At 36.9% G+C, this 20,652-nt stretch overlaps 1 long non-coding RNA gene across 1 annotated transcript; it reads right to left on the reverse strand.

The window, feature by feature from the left end:
- Positions 1-18,387: 18,387 nt before the first annotated feature.
- Positions 18,388-20,382, reverse strand: LOC308639801. Its single transcript, XR_014020120.1, has 3 exons — positions 20,244-20,382; positions 19,533-19,580; positions 18,388-19,112 (listed from the first exon to the last, which is right to left on the reverse strand). It is a non-coding gene; the product is annotated as an uncharacterized lncRNA (long non-coding RNA).
- Positions 20,383-20,652: the final 270 nt, after the last annotated feature.

Genomic DNA, 20,652 nt, shown 5'->3' on the forward strand with positions numbered 1-20,652 from the left:
TATGTGGTTAATGTGTGTGTGTGTGTGTGTGTGTGTGTGTGTGTGTGAGAGAGAGAGAGAGAGAGAGAGAGAGAGAGAGAGAGAGAGAGAGAAGGTTGAGGGGGAAATGTAATTTCAATCAATAATCTTTTCTTTTTTACCATCTGAATAATTTAATTATTATTATATCATTCTTTTTGCTTGAAAATCTTATTACAAAAATTCCCAAAAGCTCCTTCCTGCTCTTAAAAGACCTCCATCCAGATCCACAATAAACTTAATCATTCTTCAGATGTCTGGCACATGCTAATTTTGCTTTTACTGGTATATTATGGACATTTCTATCACTTTTTATCTCCTCCAGCACCTAGGAAAGTTTTGAGTTCAGCTTGATTGAGAATATTATGTAAAGGTGCAAGACCTAATACTGCACTGCTATCAGAAAAATAACTCACAGGAGATGCTATACCAATTAAGGGTCCCCATTTTGCCTGAAAGGTAAAACATTATATTATTTGGTTAATTCACAATTTGTTTTATTGATATGATATATTTATGATTATATCTGAATAGATAATAAATTATGGCTTGTATCTATAGTCTGGAGGCTGAGGCAGGAGGATCACAAGTTCAAAGCCATCCTCAACAACTTAGGGAGGCCCTAGTAAGACCCTGTCTCAAAATAAAAAAAATATGAAGGGCTGGGGATCTAGCTCAATGGTAAGGAGCCACTGAGTTCAATCCCCAGTACCCCCCCTCCCCAAATGACTAGCCCTAAAAAACATAGGTCACTTCCAATTTTCGTTATGATATATTACCAGTGGGAAGTATGATCACCCATATTCTAATCAACCTACATCAGTGTTGGTTGAGTTCAGCTAGTAGTGTGATTAAGCTCAGTATGAAATCCTCTCAGATTTCCTTTCTGTTAACCTCATATTCTGCATCTATGTGTCTGAGGTCTACCACATAAGTCTCCATTAAAAGAATTTTAATGTAATTGCCTCCTCTTCTTAAGCCTGCTTTACTTCCTCCTCATTCCCTATTGGAGACTTTAGCACCATATTTAAGTTGATATATCTTCCAATTATTTATTTATGTATTTATTTTATATTAAAAATTTTTTGGTACTAGGGATTGAACCCATGGACTCTCAACCACTGAGCCATATCCCCAGCCTTTTTTATTTTTGAGACATGGTCTTCCTATATTGCTTAGGGCCTCCCTAAGTTGTCGAGGTTGGCTTTGAACTTGTGATCCTCCTGCCTCAGCCTCCCGAGCTGTTGGGATTAGAGATGTGTGCTACCATGCCCAAGTAATCATTGATTTATTATAATTTCCAACAAAATTAGTAAGAACTAAAAGTCTAATAGTAGAGGATTGTTTGAATAAAATATGTGACATATATAGAATTTAATAATGTGTATTAAAATGAAAATATTTAATGGTTAGAGAATGGTATGTACATAACTGTCTCAATTTTATATAACTTATAAATACTTATGTTTTCATAAAAATATAAAAAGTATAGTTATTGAAATATAACTCGTGGGTAAAAAGTGTTTTTAGCAGACATTAAACCTTTTTAGAAAATATTTCTGGTTCTGTTTTCTGGTTATATGGTACAATTATACTTCCTCATTTCCTTTGACAGGAAGTGTGGCCATGTGACTTGCTTTTGCCTATGAAATGTGAGTGGAATATATGTATCACTTGTCACTGCCAAGTGGTCCTTTAAGAAACAATACAACATTGTGTTCCCTTTTCAGGACTGCCATAGTTGTGGAAGAATTTGCTCAAATGATACTTCCATTAGCCAAATTTCTGAGTGACCAATGAGGAGAAACACCATGCTGACTCAGGATGAACATGTAATATGAGTGACAAAAAATATTTTCATTATGCTAAACTACGGAGATTTGGGGGTTATTTTTTAGGGAACCATAATCAAGCCCCTCTTGAATAATCAAGTATTCATTTAAAAAGCTTTGGAAGATAGAGAAGAGCAATACAGAGGAAATGAAAACCACTTTGATACTACACTGTAGTATCAAAATGCAATGCATTTTTCATGCAGTTATCTTTTTGCATAAACTATATGAATTTACTTGATTCTTTAATACTGGAAATAATTCTGATTTTCATAAATGATAATAAAAATAAACTAAATTTTATTTGGTGAATATTATTCTTTTTATTCTGCTATACTCGTTCCTTCCCAATATTAATGCATCTTCAAGAACACTGCTGCTTAGGGTTGACTTTATCCTAAATCAAAGAGTGGGTGGGGGCCTGGGGATGTCACTTTGTGACATAGGGCTGGCCTACTATGTGTGAGGCCCTGAGTTCAATCCCCAGTACTACAAGAAAAACAAAAACAGAGAGTGAGTGATTTGTTGCACTGAAGCCTCCTGTTTCTGTTGTCTTCATCTGCCCCTGCCCCTCTCTTTATTTCCATTATACTTATCTACTTAAGACGAATTTTAGCCAGGCACATGGTTGTAATCCCTGTGACTCAGGAAGCTGAGGCAGGTGGATTTGAAGGTTCAAGGCCAGCCTCAGTAATTTATTGAGGACCTAGTAAAACCTTGTCTCAAAATAAAAAATAAAAAGGGCTGGGGATGTAGCTTAATGGTAAGGAGCCCCTGAGTTCCATCCCCAGTACCCACCTCCCCAAATGACTAGCCCTAAAAACCCCAATCCTCCCCTTTTTAGTGGGGGGGGGGATAAGTACATTTGATGCTCTGCCAACATATAACCCTTCACACCTACCTTAATTTACATAAATATTTCTATTTTTCTCAGAATGATATATAGTTCCTAAAATATTTTGTAATAAAACAATAGGTTAAAAACATTGCTTGCTCAGTTCTCTTCTTGTGTGTACATACAGTGCATTAATATAGGACATAATAAACTTTGTAAGACTCTAAAATAATCAGTTGTGAATATTAACTAAGCTCAGTTGAACAGTGAACTCCAGAAGTTCAGTAGGAATTTATTTTCAGACATATGTATGAGGCAAATAGTTTACAGAAACCATTCTGTATCATAAACAATTACACTGAAAGAAGAGTGTGAGAATTTTAGTCTTTATTGCATCAATATTTTCTTTTATTTTGCTCTTCTCTAACTCCTTCACTAACCTATCTCCATTCACACATTATGATACATAAGTTTATGCATCCAGCACCCTTAAGACTAATGTCAGTTGTAAAAGTGTGGCATGACATTTTACAAAAATTGCAGAACACATATTATGCAAATTTTCCTTAGCATCTCAAACATTAAAAGAATGAAGAATCGTACCTTTCTTTATAAATTCATTTTCTACTGTCAGTGCTAAGAATCATATGACCTTGCAGCTCACAATTAGGAATGCAAAATAACTAGTTTTGACAGGCAGCTCCCCATAAAAGAAAGGAAAGAGCAATTCTAAAAGTCAAAAATGGGCTGTTAAACTGAGGCATGTAAGGACAAGATGGCTCTTCCTTTGCAAACTAAACTCATCTTTACAGAATGACACCTTTCGGAACTTAAATTTAAAAACCTAGAAAAAATAATAAGGTGAAGTTGCCAAACAGAAATTGGGCTTTCATGCAAATGTCTTTGGTAATTAAAGAGAGGGTGCTAAATGTGCAATATTCCTTCTAAGCAGAATTGTTTCTAAATTCAGGGGTATGTTCACACTATAGTCTATGAGGCAACAGCTGTTCTTAAGAGAATGCTGTCAATGTTGATAAGTTACTTTTAAAACTAAATCTGTTTGCTGAGCTCATGTTGTTTGGAAAACTATAAAGAATGAAATCTTTAATGCATTTTTTTCCTTTGAGAAAAAAAGGGAAAAATCCTATCAATTGCAAGCAAAGGCAGAATTCTAAAAACGCACAACCCGGTGAGATCCTTTGGTAGGCTCATTTATGTTAGAGATGGAGGGAGGGAGGAAAACACAAAGCCAAATGGAATTCTGAATCCGTAATCTGTGAATAACCATTTTAAACTCCAAAAATGCACTGATTGCATTCTTTTAGTACTTTTTTTGGAATGGCTTAGCATAGGACAGAGAGCTATTTTAAATATCTTCCCTTTTGTTTGTTTTCCAGAATACACTACTTATTATGGGTCTTTTTGTTGTTAGTGATCTAGTGGCCAAAGCCACTTTGGACTTCATTCTTCTTTTTAATTTACATGGTACTTTGGACATCATTTAACCACAAGGGTAGAACAAAGCATACAGTCTGGTATTTGATGGCCTTAAGAAAAAAAAAATGTTAAAAAATTGTGAGAATTTGAGGAATTATAAAAATCTGAGTATGTGAGAAAAATGTGAAAAAATATTTTTCCTCTTCAGAGTAATATCTATTCTACATCACAACTGGGCATGTCGATTTATGCCTGTGATCCCAGCAATTCAGGAGGCTGAAGAAGGAGGATTACATGTTCCAGGACAGCCTGGGCAACCTAGAGAGATCTTATTTAAAACAACAACAACAACAACAAAAAATTAAAAGGGCTAGGATGTTACTCAGTGGGAAAGCACCTCTGGATTCCATCCCTACTAACTACAAAAAAAATCTGTTATACATCCTATTGGCATCAGATCGATATTGGCATCAGATTTGCCATTTTAGGTTGGGAGCCAATTTATCTAGAGGCTCCAAAGTTTCAATTCTGAGGCAATGCTGCTTAACTTCCCGTAAGAACATGTGCCTGCTAAAGATCAACCCCATCCCAGCTTCTGACACAACTCCTAAGCAGCTTGTGAAATTTCTCCTGTGGGCTCTAAAATTGCTCTGTGAGTGCCCACATGCTGCTGCTCTCCTTGGAGGGACAGTCTTATCAGTTTGCCTCATGCTACTGAAAATAAATCTCTTGCATGAGATTCTGGTGTGTGGCGAGGTCTTTGGACTTTGCATGGACTCTGTGACTGTCCTTTCACATCCCATTCAGCTCAGTAAACATTTATTCTTGTTAGGTTTGTTTGAGGTGGTTAAGGAACAAAGCATCAAGCAACCTGCATGTGCATGAAAGAACCACTAATCAAGTGCCAACAGAACCACCTGCCAATCAGCATGGTCTCCTGACCAATCCTAGATCTCAGCAAGCACCCCCAACCAACCCCAGTAGGACAAGGGACTCTAAAATCCTCCGTTTCCTGTCCCAAGCCCTCACTTCCTGCCCTAAGCCCAATAAAATTCTAGTCCAGCTGAGCCCCCACGTGATTCCCCAGACTGCTCTGTTGGACTGGAGGGTCTCGTCAGGGAGTGAATCTCAATAAAGTTCTTGTTCAGCAGCTTTTAATTTGCCTCTTTTTAGTCACCGGTGCCTTGAATTCTCATTCAAGGACTCAATGCCAGGCCAAAGAATCCCAGTCAACTATGTTCTTTATTTTTATATTTTGTTTTTCACTTTTGATTAATACATGGTATTTGTACTTATTAATGGGATTCAGTGTGATAATAACATACATGCACATAGCATGCTCTAATCAAATCCAACCACCCTTTATCTACACTCCCCTGTTAATTACTATTCTATATTCAGGTTTCCTTTCAACCATATTCTAATTTCTTCTATTTTTTTAATTTTCTTTACCAAATAACCCATTCCTTTTTTTAAGCATAGAGGCTTGTTACAGGCCTCTCATACAATAAGAGGGTTGGAGCATTGTCAGGGTTTTTAAGCTCTTGTTCCCTCCCGACCTGCAGGAGAGATGGGGAGAGCATGGATGAGCCAAGAAAGCCCCCGACCAGGACAAGCCAAGAAAGGAGAGGGCCAACTGACAGCCCGCACCCAGCCCTCCCTCCCAGAGGACAATCAGATGTGTCAGGGAGACCAGCTAATATAATGTACAGGAGTCAATCAGGATAAAGGTCAGCAGGGTGGGGAGAGTTCACGTATACACCCATCCTACAGGCAGTAATGGGTGACACGAGGTGTCCACGAGGGCAAAAGGGGTCTGATTTTTTGTCACGCCCACAATGCCTTCTGGCTGATCTCCATGCTCTATCTTGGCCACATGTGGCCCCAGGAACGGGAAGCGAGTAGCAGCCAGCAAGTTAGGTTTCCTCTTTTCTGATGCAACATGCTCCACATGTTATATCATGTCCTACAGAGCATATTGTAAAGGTTCTCTGATCCAACTTCTTTGAAATATGTGTTCTCTCTTTTATCTGATTAAGGGCCTAGTCTCTGTTTCAATATTACATTTGAGGACAATTTTAATTGTTAGACAAATCTCTCCTCTATTAATCAGAAGCAGGTATTTTTAGTTTTATTATTTTAAGACAGGGCCTTGCTAAATTGCTATTGTTGCTAAAGATGGCAGCCAAAGTGCTTCTCTTCTGGGAGCTCAGGTCCATGACGCACTGAATGGCGCGAACTTTGAATGATGTACCTCCAATCCCTGAAGTGGCTCGAACTTTCAGCCAATGAAGAAGTAACAGCTCACTCGCCTTGCTCCTCCTCATCCTGTGTTAAGCTCATAAATGTCAATACCCTGGTCGTGTTAGTTCTCTTACTCTTACTCTCTCCCACTCTTATTCTCTCTCTTACTCTCCCCTCTCTCTCCCCCCTCCCCCTCCCCTCTCTCTCTCCCCTCCTCTCTCTCTTCCTCCTCTTCTCTCTCTCTCTCTCTCTCTCTCTCTCTCTCTCTCCCCCCTCCTCCCCCTCCCCCTCCCGCTCCCCCCTCCCCCCTTCTCTTCTGTGACTGACTGCTAGGGTCCTGCTAATAAAATCTTGGACAGGTTGTTTTGGCTTGTTGAGTTTGCGGAGCTTTTCCATCGTCCTTTACAGCTATGGCCTCACTAAGTTTCTGAGGCTGGCCTTAAACTTGTGATCCTCCTGTCTCAGCCTCCTAAATTGCTGGGATTATAGGACTATGTCACTGTGCCCAGCAAGAGAAATAGTTTTAAATATACATTTTATCCACTTGTTATAGTTTTGCTCTCTGGACCATCAGAGTAATCTCACGTGGCTGCATACTTAAGGGTATGAACACAAATTTTATTTTATTTAGTTTTTTGAGAAAAAAGGAAAAAGAAGGCTTATTGCTTTTCTAGCAAAGGAAAAACACAATACCAACACCGAAGACTCCTGTCCTAGAGGCTGTGATTCTGCTCATCAGCAGGAACATGGGTCTTTTAAAGAAGTAATTCAAAGGTTACATTCCACATGTTTTCTGTTGGGGTTGTAATTCACTTGCTAATTTGGGAGATAATCATTTCTGAGGTCTTCTGGTTACCATCCCCAAAGTCTGTATTACTTCATTCCTTTGGTGGGTGTGTACTCAAGGACAGATAACCTTGCATAGGATGGGGAAGAAAGGAATTCCTGTTTCCCCTGAGATTAGGGAGGAGCAGGAAGAGAGGAAGAGAAAGAAACATGTATATTTTATAAAAAAGTTGCAGTGGCAGAGCAGCAAGGGATATATTCAAATCATAAAGTGGACCATTGTTACATTTCCCTATTGTCAATTTCCACATTCCATTTCTATGGAAAAATGGGTGATGATATCTCCAAGCTGCTTCCTGCTGAAAGAGGGTGAAGTTGGGGGAAGTAACTCAAAATCCTTCTCCTTTTTTCTCTGTCAGGTGGGGCGTGGACAGTTAAGGTATTCAGCATCAGAGCATTCCAGAGGTTCACAGTAGCAGATGGCAGGTGACTGGACAAGGCATACATAGGGCAGGGATCATACTGAGACAACAATAAACAAGACAGCAAAACATTACTTTTTGTAAACAATTAGCAAAAAAGCAATTAGAATTTCAGCCAGATTCTGAAAATCATGAAGACAGTAACTCATAATCATATCAGTGAAAAATAAACCAAGTTTATCAATGTAGGAATTTAGAAAAACTTGTAGGTCTATGAGAGCAGGCTCAAATTTACTCAGGACAAACTTGTGACTCCAGAGTCCTTTGTGATCATTATTATTAGGCACTCTCCTACAAGAACCCTTCCTTTAGAGCCTCCAGCTTTACTTACTTTTGTTAGGGCTGACACAAGAGTACATCTTAAATTACATTAAAAAAAACATTGTTTTTCCTTTTAAATATCTATGTAGGTCTCTGTTTAGGCTATACTCTCCTGCTAGGTGTTTAAGACAAGTTGGTCAAAACTAATTTTGTTTCTGTCTACTCTTAAGGGTCAGCCGAGATTGCTCAGAGATCACTCTTGGGGATGTCTGCAAAGCCTCTTACCTCCTTTAGTTTTCCTCTACCAGTGGTGTCATGTGCCTGGAATGGGTTAGAGACTGCCTGACCATACATGGCTTCTCTTAGAAGAATCAGGGACATTTCCTTCTCCAATGACCCTCCTCTTTGCAGAATGTGAACTGGTTGGCTTCCTGTTCTCTAGTGTCCTCTCAATCTCAATTTCCCTGATTGGCAGATTGGATGATTCAGAATTGCAGGGCCCAGAGTGGGATCCTGTCAATGAATACAAATTTTAACATAGCTAGGAAATCAAGAATTCAGCATTGAATAGCTATAGTTTTTTCAGAAGAAATGATTGAAGATGTTCAGGTTGAAGACAGTAAGGATTGAGGGAGGCAATATTGAATGGCTATCATGTGGAAGAGTGATTAATCTTTTCAAATATTGCAGCAGAAGGCATAATTAGAACCAGTGGCTAGAATTAGATGTGGGCAGATTCTGGATTAGCCAAATGATGAAAACAGAATGACTACCTTAGGGCATGACCTATTCTGATTTAGGATTAGATATTTGAAGTTGATAAATTTAAGGAGCTGTTTATTCCTTAACATTCTGGTATTTAACAGGAATCTGAAAGAAATATATTCAGAAGATCTATAATACCGAGTAGTTGTTGGATTAGGAAGGATATGAACAAGGGAATGTAATATAGAACTATTAGAGGAGGCTACAAGGAGAGAAGAATAATAGTAATTTGGGGAATTTAGAATGGATGATAAGTCTCAAAAAGTTACACAACAATAATTTTTAAAAATAAATTTATTGTGATACAATTTACACACAATAAAATTAATTTCAGTGTACATTTTGGTGAAATTGAGAGATTTATGCACTATCACAACAATCAAAATATAGATTTCCATATCTGCCTGAAAAAGTTTCTTTGTGCACTTTCCCATTCAAATCCCACATTAAGTCCCATTTGACTTCCTTTAGCTAGTATTATGTTCTTGATATTCGTATGCATTATTGTGTGTTTCAATAGTTTATCCCTTTTATTGCTGAGTAGTATTCCATTATGTGTATACATTATAATTTCTTTATCCATTCATATCCTGAAGGATATTTAGGTTGTTGGCAATTTGAGGCTATTATAAATAAAGGCATATTGACATTCATGCCCAAGTCTTTTTGTGGACATATGTTTTCATTTATCTTGGACATATGTTTTCATTTATCTATTTATCTTAAATAACTAGAAATGAAATTTCTGAAAAGGATTTGTTTATCAGAAAACACCAAACTATTTTCCAAAATGGTTTTACCATGTTACTTTTCCATTAATAGTATATATGAGAGTTCTAGCACTTCCATAGTTAATTTGGTCAGTCATCTTAATTCTAATGTATGCGAAGTAGTGTATGTGTATCTTTCCGTGTGCTCATTGGCCATTTTTATGTTTTCTTCCATGAAGTTTTAAGAGTGTTTCTGTCATGTAGCCTGTATAGATTAAGCATAGCATGGATATGACTCTTTTATTATCTAAAGAAGGGTCAACAAACTTTTTCTGTAAAGAGCCAAATAGTAAATATTTAAAGTTTTGTGGTCCATACAGTCTCTGTCTCAGTTACTCAACTCTAGCATTGTATTATAAAAACAGCCTTAAACAACTCAGTCCAGTATTCCAGTAAAGTTTTATTTACAGAAAACTTGTGGAAGGGCAGATTTAGCTGACTTCTAAGTCTATTTTGTGGGAAGAAGTGCCTCTGCTTCACCTTGTAAGGTTAGAGATGGCCTTGAGGGGAAATGCCACTCAGAATTTAGCTCTGCCAAAGAAGTGATAATTAGTAATGGTGAGCACTAAGAAAGGGACCCTGGAAATTTAAAAAACCCAGATATTTAGAAATTTGGCATTTATGAGAAGCCATTAGAATTAACATCATCACCAGAAATTCTTTCTGGGTCTGTCGTAGAAGAGTCCAGTAGGATGGGAGAAAGTTTTGCCTTTTTGTCACTCTGCTGTTATTTTGTACTGTAGTAAAAAGGAGATTTTTGCTCTACTCCTCAGGTCATATGCATTAGAATTCTATGTCAGTAGGAGTAAGTTGTTATTACCCTCTTGTTGATTCATTCACATCTATTACAAACTGCAAATCTTGTTAATGGTGAATTTGGGTCTGAAATATTCACCTCAAGAAGAATCCAGTCAAGTCTAAATCAGGGTTGGGTAGAGGAGAAGATGCTTTCTCTTGAAAGCAAGATCTATTTTATTTCCCTTATCCTTCAGAGGATAGGCCATATATTTTTTTCTAGTTGACTCCTAATAGCTTTTCCTCTTATCCATTTACTAGTTTAACATTTATTTGAGCAAATACCAAGTTAAGGTAGAGTAACCAATAATGTAAACAGTGAAAAGGAGACATATAGTCTTATAAACAGATTTTACAACAAGCTTCAATTACCCTCAACAAAATGGAAACCAATCATTTTTATCTACTCAGACATTTTCAACCTCCTGAAAAATTTCCCCTGGCCACATACCTGCCTATTTGGCCACACATTTTTCTTGCCTTCCATATTTGTCATTTCCTTCTGTAAGGTTAAGAGAATGCTTTTATTTGCTGGTAGAAAGCGCTTTCCAATTCTCCTCTCACTCTTCTTGAAACTACATAGTTCCCCAACAATTCTCAATTTAGAATTATTTGCCAAATACTCTGTGAATAGCACTGTACTAAATTCTGTGGGAAATAGATAATACAATACTTGATTGCTACTTTCTCAGAGTTTAAAATCTAACTAGACATGAAACAAAGGGAGGTTTTCAGCTATTACTTTCACATGTATTGCTTGCTTGCCTTTAGGCTTGTAATTTTTTTTGGCCTATACATGTTAAGAATCCCACTCATTTTTCTATCATGATAAATTTTCTTTTTCTATCACTAGAAAAAGATGCAGATTGTGGCCATCTTCAAGTTGGGGACATTTCTTACACAGATTTAGTCACCAAGTATGTGACATACAATGTATTTCAAGATATATTTCTCATGTTAAAAGAAATTGGCAGAAGTGTCAATGAAAACAATAGACTTGTTTTGCATAGGATTTTGAATTCAGAACCATTATGTAATGAATTCATTGGGTATTAAGTGAGAAAGTGTACTTTAAAAATTCTCATTTTGGGGGAATCCAAGATGGTGGGCCAGAGGGAGTCAGCATCCTGCATTGCTCCGTGACCTGGGTCTCAACTAGTGGGAATATTGCTTTGCTGAGAGTGATAGAGGACCCCTCCACAGCTGATCTCATGCAGAAATCATGGTCACTGGGCTGCACAGGGCCCCAGGCCTCAGCATTAGAAAAGGACTCCTGACTCCTGCACCTACTTCCTCATGCAGGTCTCATGGCTGCCTTAGTGGAACTACCAGCATCAACAGTTGTGCAGAATTCCCAGATGCTGCTCCCACAAAGGACACTCAGTCGATACCCATGTGCAGGAACTCTGGCTTCCACTCCCATGTGGACCCCCATCTACTACTGTGGGGCTTCCCTGGTCGCCTCCATCTTGGGACTCAGCAGCTATTGCCATAGTCCCCTACCTGCAGTAGCCTGCCTGCACCTGGGGACATCATAGGCTCTGAAGAAAGCTGACAGCTGCAACACTGCAGGCCACAGAGCTCATCTCTGAACACATCTTACAATGTCATTGCCTGGCTCCCCTGACCCGACCCGACACCCCATTACTGAAAGCAGCTGTCTCCATCTTGGGTCACCTATATCACCATCTTTAGTTGGAGCAACTATCAGTTTGGAACACTAGATAGCCAGGTATCCATAGTTTTCTAATCCCTCCCCCAATCCCCAGCAGCCACTAAATCTGCAGAGTGACTGCTGGATACAAAACAGCCCTCCGCGACAGGTGCACAGCCACCAGAGTGCAGCACACAAGACCACCCTCCCCCAGAAAGGTTCCTGATTAGGAAGTAGAAAGGGAGAGGGTGAGGGAGATACACTTTAGAGACTAATTTAGAGGGCACGAACTGTGAGGTCTACAGGTGAGATGAGGAAATAAGACCTATTTCCCATGTCACAGGAGCAGACACCAAAGGATATCCTTGAGTTGCAGTCTTCCAATGGAACCAGTGGGTGCCATATCCCACCTGCAGGTCCCCTGAACCCAAGACCACCCCTCACACCCTGGTAACCCTCACTATCTTGAGGGTGGAGATACCAACTAAGACCAGACAACTCCACCTGTTAGATGAGAAGGGAAGCAGGGGAGATACTGATCTAAACCAAAACAATCCTTCTCTCTTCCTTCGAGTTTTTTTTTTCTTTCTTCTCCCTCTTTATTCTTGTGCCTCACCTCCCTAACATATTGAAACCAAGTACTTTGCATGAATTAAGATATTTAGGACTGAGACAACTGAATAGTATATTACAGTTGTGTTGTATATTTTTTTTATTCTTTCTTCTCTTTATTTTACTATTTTAGCATTTTTAAATTTTTCTTAATATAAATGTGTGTTTGTTTTATGTATTCTACTGTCTTCCTTCTTACTTGTATTTCCCAAAATTATTACCTCTCTATTCTCCTGATACTAACCTTCTTCTTTAGATATTTATTTCACTCTTCCTAAGATATAATAACTCTATATCCTCATCTCCTACTTCCTCAGCATATTTCCTACACCTTACCCCCTGTTCTTTGTCTACCATCATAACTCTATGCCCTTTTACAAACCTACTGATTATATTATAGATAATAATTGAATTTGCCATTTCTGTACATTGTGACCAAATTGTAAATGTCTTAATAACAACTATTTGTTTTTAGGTGGTATTTGCTTATATTGGGATCAGTTAACATTGTCCTACCACTCAAAGGAGAGTTATTGGATCCCTACAGGGGCACTATAAGCCCATAGCAAAAAAAAAAAAATGGTAATGCCTCAGATCCATAGAGCTAGATAGGAAGACACACAACAACATGAAAAGACAATGGAAAAAAAGTGCCCCAAACAAATCAACATACCACATTATTAGAATGCATGGCTAGCACAGCAGATGAGATTACAGATAAGGAGTTCAGGATTTACATACATACATGTTCTGTGAATTAAAGGAGAGTAAATACATGCAGCAAAAGATCATTTCTACAAAGAGCTACATAAGCAAATACAGGAAGCAAAAGATTACTTCAATAGGGAGATAGAGGTTGTAAAGAAAAACCAAGCAGAAATTGTTGAAATGAAAGAAACAATAAACCAAATTAAAAGTTCAATTGAAAGCATCATCAACAGACTAGACCACTTGGAAGACAGGACCTCAGACAATGAAGACAAAATATATAATCTTGAAAAGATGTCAACCACATAGTGAAAATGGTAAGAAACCATGAGCAGAACATTCAAGAACATTCAAGAAATATAGGGTAGCATAAAAAGACAAAATTTAAGAGTTATTGGAATAGAGGAAGGCATAGAGTTCCAAACAAAAGGAATGAAAAATCTATTCAATGAAGTAATATCAGAAAAATTTCCAAACATGAAGAATGAGTTGAAAATCCAAATTCAAGAAGCTTACAGAATGACAAATGTACAAAATCACAACAGATCTACACCAAGGCACATTATAATGAAAATGCCTAACATACAGAATAAGGAGAGAATATTAAAAGTCAACAAATCAATGACCTAACACTACATCTCAAAGCCCTAGAAAAAGAGGAACAAATCAACACCAAAAGGAGCAGAAGACAGAAAATAATTAAAATCAGAGCTGAAATCAATGAAATTGAAACAAAAGAAACAAAATAAAAATTGGGTTCCTCAAAAAAATAAATAAATAAAATTGACAGACCCTTACCCATGCTAAAAAAGAGAAGGAGAGAGAAAACTCAAATTACTAACATACATGATGAAAAAGGAAATATGACAACAGACAATACTGAAATATAGAAGATAATTAGAAATTATTTTGAAAACTTGTACTCTAATAAAATGGAGAATATCAAAGGCATTGACAAATTTCTAGAGGCATATGAGTTGCACAAATTGAATCAGGATGATATACAAAATTTAAACAGATCTTCAAGCATGGGAATAGAAGACACCATCAGAAGCCTACAAATCAAGAAAAGCCCAGGACCAGATGGATACACAGCTGAGTTCTATAAGACGTATAAAGAAGAACTAATACCTAGACTCTATAAATTTTTTTTCATAAAATAGGAAAAGAGGGAGCACTTCCAAATTCATTCTATGAGGCCAATATCAACCTGATTCCAAAACCAGGCAAAGACACTTCAAAGAAAGAAAACTTCAGACCAATATCTCTAATGAACATAGATGCAAAAATTCTCAATAAAATCCTGGTAAATCGAATACAAAAACATATCAAAAAGATCATGCACCATAATCAAGTGGGATTCATCCCAGGGCTGCAAGTTGGGTTCAACATTCAGAAGTCAATAAATGTAATTCATCACATCAATATGATAATATCAATTGATGCAGAAAAACAATTTTATAAAATACAGCTCCCATACATGTTGAAAACACTAAAAAAACTAGGGATAACAGGAACATATCTCAACATCTTAAAGGCTATCTGTGCTAAACTCCAGGCTACCATCATTCTAAATGGAGAAAAATTGGAAGCATTCCCTCTAAAAACTGGAAAAAGGCAGGGATGCCCTCTTTCACCACTTCGATTTAACATAGTTCTGGAAACACTGGCCACAACAATTAGACAGATGAAAGAAATTAAAGGGATATGGATAGGAAAAGAAGAACTCAAATTATCATTATTAGCCAATAATATAATTCCACACCTAGAAGAATCAAAGAAATTCACCAGAAAACTTCTAGAACTAGTAAATGAATTCAGCAAAGTAGCAGAATACAAAATCAATACCCATAAATCAAAGACATTTTTTGTGTATCAGTGACAAATCCTCTGAAAGGGAAATGAGGAATACTACCCCATTTACAATAGTCTCAAAAAATAATTGGGAATCAATCTAAGGAAAGAGGTGAAAGACCTCTACAGTGAAAACTACAGAAGGCTAAAGAAAGAAATTAAAGAAGACCTTAGAAGATAGAAAGATTTCCCTTGTTATTGGATAGGCAGAATTAATACTGTCAAAATAAACATACTACCAAAAGCACTATACAGATTTAATGCAATTCCAATCAAATTCCCAATGACATTCTTCATAAAAATAGAAAAAAAAACAGTCACAAAATTCATCTGGAAAAATAAGAGACCCAGAATAGCTAAAAGCAATCCTTAGCAAGAAGAATGAATCAGGTGGCATCACTATACCAGAACTTAAACTGTACTACAGAGCAAGAGTAACAAAAACAGTATGGTATTGTCACCAAAACAGACTGGTAGACCAATGGTACAGAATAGAGGACACAGAGACTAACCCACACAATTATAGTTGTCTTAGACAAAAGTGCCAAAAACATACATTGGTGAAAAGATAGGCCTCTTCAACAAATGGTGCTGGGAAAACTGGAAATCCTTATGCAACAAAATGAAATTAGCCCCCCATCTCTCAACATGCAGAAACCTTATCTGAAAGTGGATCAAAGACCTAGGAATTAACCTAGAGACTGCACCTATTAGAAGAAAAAGTAGGCCCAAACCGCCATCATATCGGATTAGGCCCCTACTTTCTATAGCACAAGAATTAACATCAAGAATCAATAAATGGGATGGATTCAAACTTAAAATCTTCTTCTCAGCAAAAGAAACAATTGGTGAGGTAAATAGAGAACCTACATTTTGGGAGCAAATTTTTGCCACTTGAACATAAAATAGAGCACTAATCTCTAAGGTATAAAAAGAACTCAAAGTCTAAACACCAAAAAAAATAGCTCAATCAATAAATGGCCCAAGGAACAGATCAGACACTTCTCAGAAGATAATATACAATCAATCAACAAATATATGAAAAAATGTTCAACATCTCTAGCAATTAGAAAAATGCAAATCAAAACTAATCTAAGATTTCATCTCACTCCGGTCAAAATGGCAGCTATTATGAAGACAAACAACAATAAGTGTTGGTGAGGATGTGGGGAGAAAGGCACACTCATACATTGCTGGTGGGACAGCAAATTTGTGCAGCCAATATGGAAAGTAGTATGGAGATTCCTTTGAAAGCTTAGAATGGAACCACCATTTGACCCAGCTATCCCATGCCTTGGTCTATAACCAAAGGACTTAAGAACAGCATACTACAGGGACACAGCCACATCAATGTTTATAGCAGCACAATTCACAATAGCTAAACTGGGGAACCAACTTAGTTGCCCCTCAGTAGATGAATGGATAAAGAAAATGTAGTATATATACACAATGGAGTATTAGTCAGCAATAAAAGAGAATAAAATCATGTCATTTGCAGACAAATGGATGGAGTTGGAGAATATAATGCTAAGTGATGTTAGCCAATCCCCCAAACCCAAGTACTAAATGTTTTCTCTCATATAAGGAAGCTGATTCATAATGGGGGTGGGGTAGAGCATGGGAGGAATGGAGAAACTTTAGATATGCAAAGGGGAGGGAAGGGAAAGTAAGGGGTATGGGGGTAGGAAAGATGGTAGAATGAGATGGACATCATTACCCTAAGTACATGAATGAAGACAGGAATGGTGTGACTCTACTTTGTGTACAACCAGAGACATGAAAAATTGTGCTCTATATGTATAATATGAATTGTAATGCATTCTGCTGTCATATATAACAAATTAGAATAAAAATTAATTAATTAAAAACTATTCATTTTGTTTAATAAATGTAGCAGTAAGAACATAAGAGAAATTTTTATTTATTGAAAAATTTTGAGTAATTTAGGATCCTAGCAGAGGATAGCCAAAGTACTAAATATATAGTGAATATAGATTATGGTAAAATATGTGAAAATTTTATAATGTAGTTGGAAAAAATTATATATTTAGGTGAAGAAAAAGATGTTCGATAAAATAAAAAACTACTTCCTCCTCAGTACTGCTCTGTGAAGAAAAGAGTCAGTAGCTAGTTTTAAGTGCCAGACCTGGAAGCAAATATCCTTTCTCTCATGACCACTGAAGACAGATTAATATATCTCAATGGGCTTATGAGTAAGGTTTCCTTAAATATACACTACCTGACCTTCAAACTGCTGACATTTGTCTTTTATTTTTACCACACTGATTCTGAACATGTCAGTTTGTAAGGTACATTTTCCACTCATTGTCTGTGGATTCTAGGTTAAAAAATAAATGGGAGGTCACAACAAGCATACAGGTATGTATATTTATTCCTTGAAGGGATTAGTAATTCAGTCAATGGAAGCATCCCTTATCCACTTCTGTTTCTCCCATTTCCCTAACTCCTCATTTTCTGACTTTACTGATCCCATGAGGCCAGGTTTTGTCCTTCCTTCTCTCTATTCATTTCCATGCTGGTTATTCATCTCTGTATGCAATCGTGAATCAGAGGAGGACGTACATTTTTTGCTCTATAAATTTATTTATTCATTTTATGTATTAAGTTGTTGGCTTGCATTGATTGGCATTTCAGTATAGCCCACTTTTCACTGGAGTGTAGAAGGAACGTAGAATTATTTTTCATTATTTTTTCTCTTCCACCTCTACATAGGAGGTCATTATGTTTATAATATAGATAAAAACCCAAGTAGAAAAATGTGCGTGATAATCTTAGCAATTCAACAGACATGAGATTTCCATGTCTTTGTAGCTGAATGAATGTCCTTGAAGTTGTCCTTGAGTTTGGGTAACCTTTCAGGAAGATATTCTGCTGCCAGCAAAACATAATAGGTTTTATGTCTTTATTCATTCTATTTTATTAAAATGAATATAATAAATCTCTTCTAATGTCTTGCCCTGTTCTCCCATGAATATTATTGACAGGGGTGGAAAGGGTAGGAAAAAATACCATTATTTGTACTCTGATGAATATATACAAAAACAAATCTTTATTAGGAAGCTCCTTTGAATAGATTGGCTTAGATATTAAACTATTATATCTACCCTTCCAATTCAACCACATTATTATGTGCATATGCACTGAAAATCATTAAGAGATGTACAGTCAAAAACACATTTCAAAAGTGGAAGTTTATTTGGACTTAATAGATATTTAAGTGATTTGGATTGTGGGAGATTGTTTTGGGGAACTGTAACACAAAGTGTTTATTCTTATATTAACAATGCAGGTATTAATAAAGTGTGACTGGAAAGACTGTAATATCTGAAAGTACATTAAAGACATTCGTCAGGGTAAAAAAAAATATGCAATCTTTTCTTTACCAGTTTATTAGTTTCAGGACTTTGCATCTGTTATTTAGATGAAGCAATGTAATTGTTCTCAAAGTTTACTGAAAAAACTGCTCCCAGAGTAGTAGGGAGTATAAACTTGATGTATGTATTAGAAATCTTATTCAGTTGTATTAACGGGGTACAACTGTCAAGATCCTGAAATCAAGATGAATGGAATGTGAAATAATCTGAAAAGTAGAAGTAGATGGCAGTTAGTTGCCAAGGCATGAACTCTAAGAAAGCTGGGGTGGATAGATTTATGTGTAAAATTTGAGAAGGTCGCTGAAAACTCAACACTGTTTTGTATCTCTCAAAGGGCCCTGAACAAACTTCTAACTAGCAGCCCCTACAAATTCATTGTGTATGTGAGTGACCTGGGGATTTGGTTAAAATGTAGATTCTGAATTACAAGGTCTGGGCTGGAGCTTGAGGAGATGCATTTCTAATCAGCTCTCAGATGATGCTGCTGTTGCTGGTCCTCAGAACAACTTCTGTGCTGCAAGGTTCCAGGGAACATTTTCCAATTACTCAGGGGAAGAGGTCTATGAACTTTGAAAGAGTCAGCCATTGTTTGCATTTGTAAGCCATAGTTGCATTTCTTGGCTAAGGAGAAACCATGCTCCCATCTCAGAAATCCATATGACTGCTAAAAGAATACAGAAGTGATGACAAATGTGCCAAGAATGCCACTGGTAGGATGAGGCTTCCTCACAGGCTTGTTAATAGTAACAACAACAATAGCAGCTAAACTTTCTATGAAACTGGTTAGACAGGAATGTGCTAAGTGCTTTCCACTTATATTTCATCTTCATCTTAATGCCTACACTGTGAGAGGTACCATCATTATCTTCAGTTTGTAGATGAGGAAGTAAATTTAGAAGATGTTAAGTAGTGTAACCAGATCACATGGAACTACTTAATATTCAAACCAGGATTGTGCTTAGTGCTTATAACTATTCTCCAAGTGCTTGCTATGTTTCAGGGCATTCAGTTAAATCCAACATGGAAAGAGAGGTGTTACTGGATAGATACAGCAACTGAGGTCCAAAGAAGAAAAATGACTTACCTAGAGTTTGGTTCTCTGTGTTACAATAGGAATTCAAACTGTCTGACTCTAAAGAAGAGAGAAATTGTGATAATAGCAGTAAAAATCTCCAATATCCACAAAGAAAGGTATATTTAGGAGTAATTTGAGACCCATAATGAAAGAATATCTTGAGAACTTGGAATCCAAGTAACTATTTGGGTGACTTCAGGAACCAAAGACATTTTGATTGCCATCTAAGTCCTCACTTTTCACCCCCAGTGCTGGAAAACAAGATTTGACTGTATTATCTAGAAAACAATTACATATTTGAATAACTATATACAATTTGATTATTTGATTATTGATTATTTGCAAATTTAACATTTACTAATATTCCAGAGAAACAATTGGTCATTAAAGGTAAGTTGGATGGTTATAAATGCATGACAATATATTTTATTTATTTATAATTTTTGTGCTACTGGGGATTGAATCCAGGGGCATTTCACCACTGAGTAATATCTGCTGCTTCCTTCTCCTTCTTATTTTTAGAAAGTTCACTTTAACCTTATATTTGTAATTTAAATTACTTTTCTCTGAACAGTTAAAAAAATAAAGTCTATTACCATGAGCCTTGGTTGTGAACATATTGATATGTTGACTACACATGGCCATAACGTAATTACAAAAGTCAAAGCAGTCAGTACTTAAGAATCTAGAAAACAACTAAAAGCTCTCAGGGATACTCACATTTGTTGCCAGGCCTGTCCCCACAGCTGGAGTTCACCAAACATCCCTCAGAAGAATTGGCTGAGCTTGAATGGTCATTGATTTGGGAAGCTGTTAATTTCCTTGGGACTCAGAAGTCTAAATTCCTCATTGGTCTTTTCCTGCAGTGTTCAAGAAGGGAAAGGCTTGGGAGGGGAAGGAACACTTTAAAATACACATGTACAATAAATCAGGAGCTAAGAGCCAGCTGGTTTAGTTGGGCAACACATATTTCAGATGTCATCTGCTTCCAGGAAATTTTAGATCATAGGTACTCAAATTCCAACAGAAGATGTTTCCAGATTCTAGTGTAGTTACATCTGAAATCAGGCAGCCATGATCATTTTCTTTTGGTTTCTCTACTCAAGGATTTATGATTTTATGAATGAAT

Source organism: Spermophilus citellus, assembly GCF_964194105.1.
Source record: "Spermophilus citellus genome assembly, chromosome: X".
Classification (NCBI taxonomy): domain Eukaryota; kingdom Metazoa; phylum Chordata; class Mammalia; order Rodentia; family Sciuridae; genus Spermophilus; species Spermophilus citellus.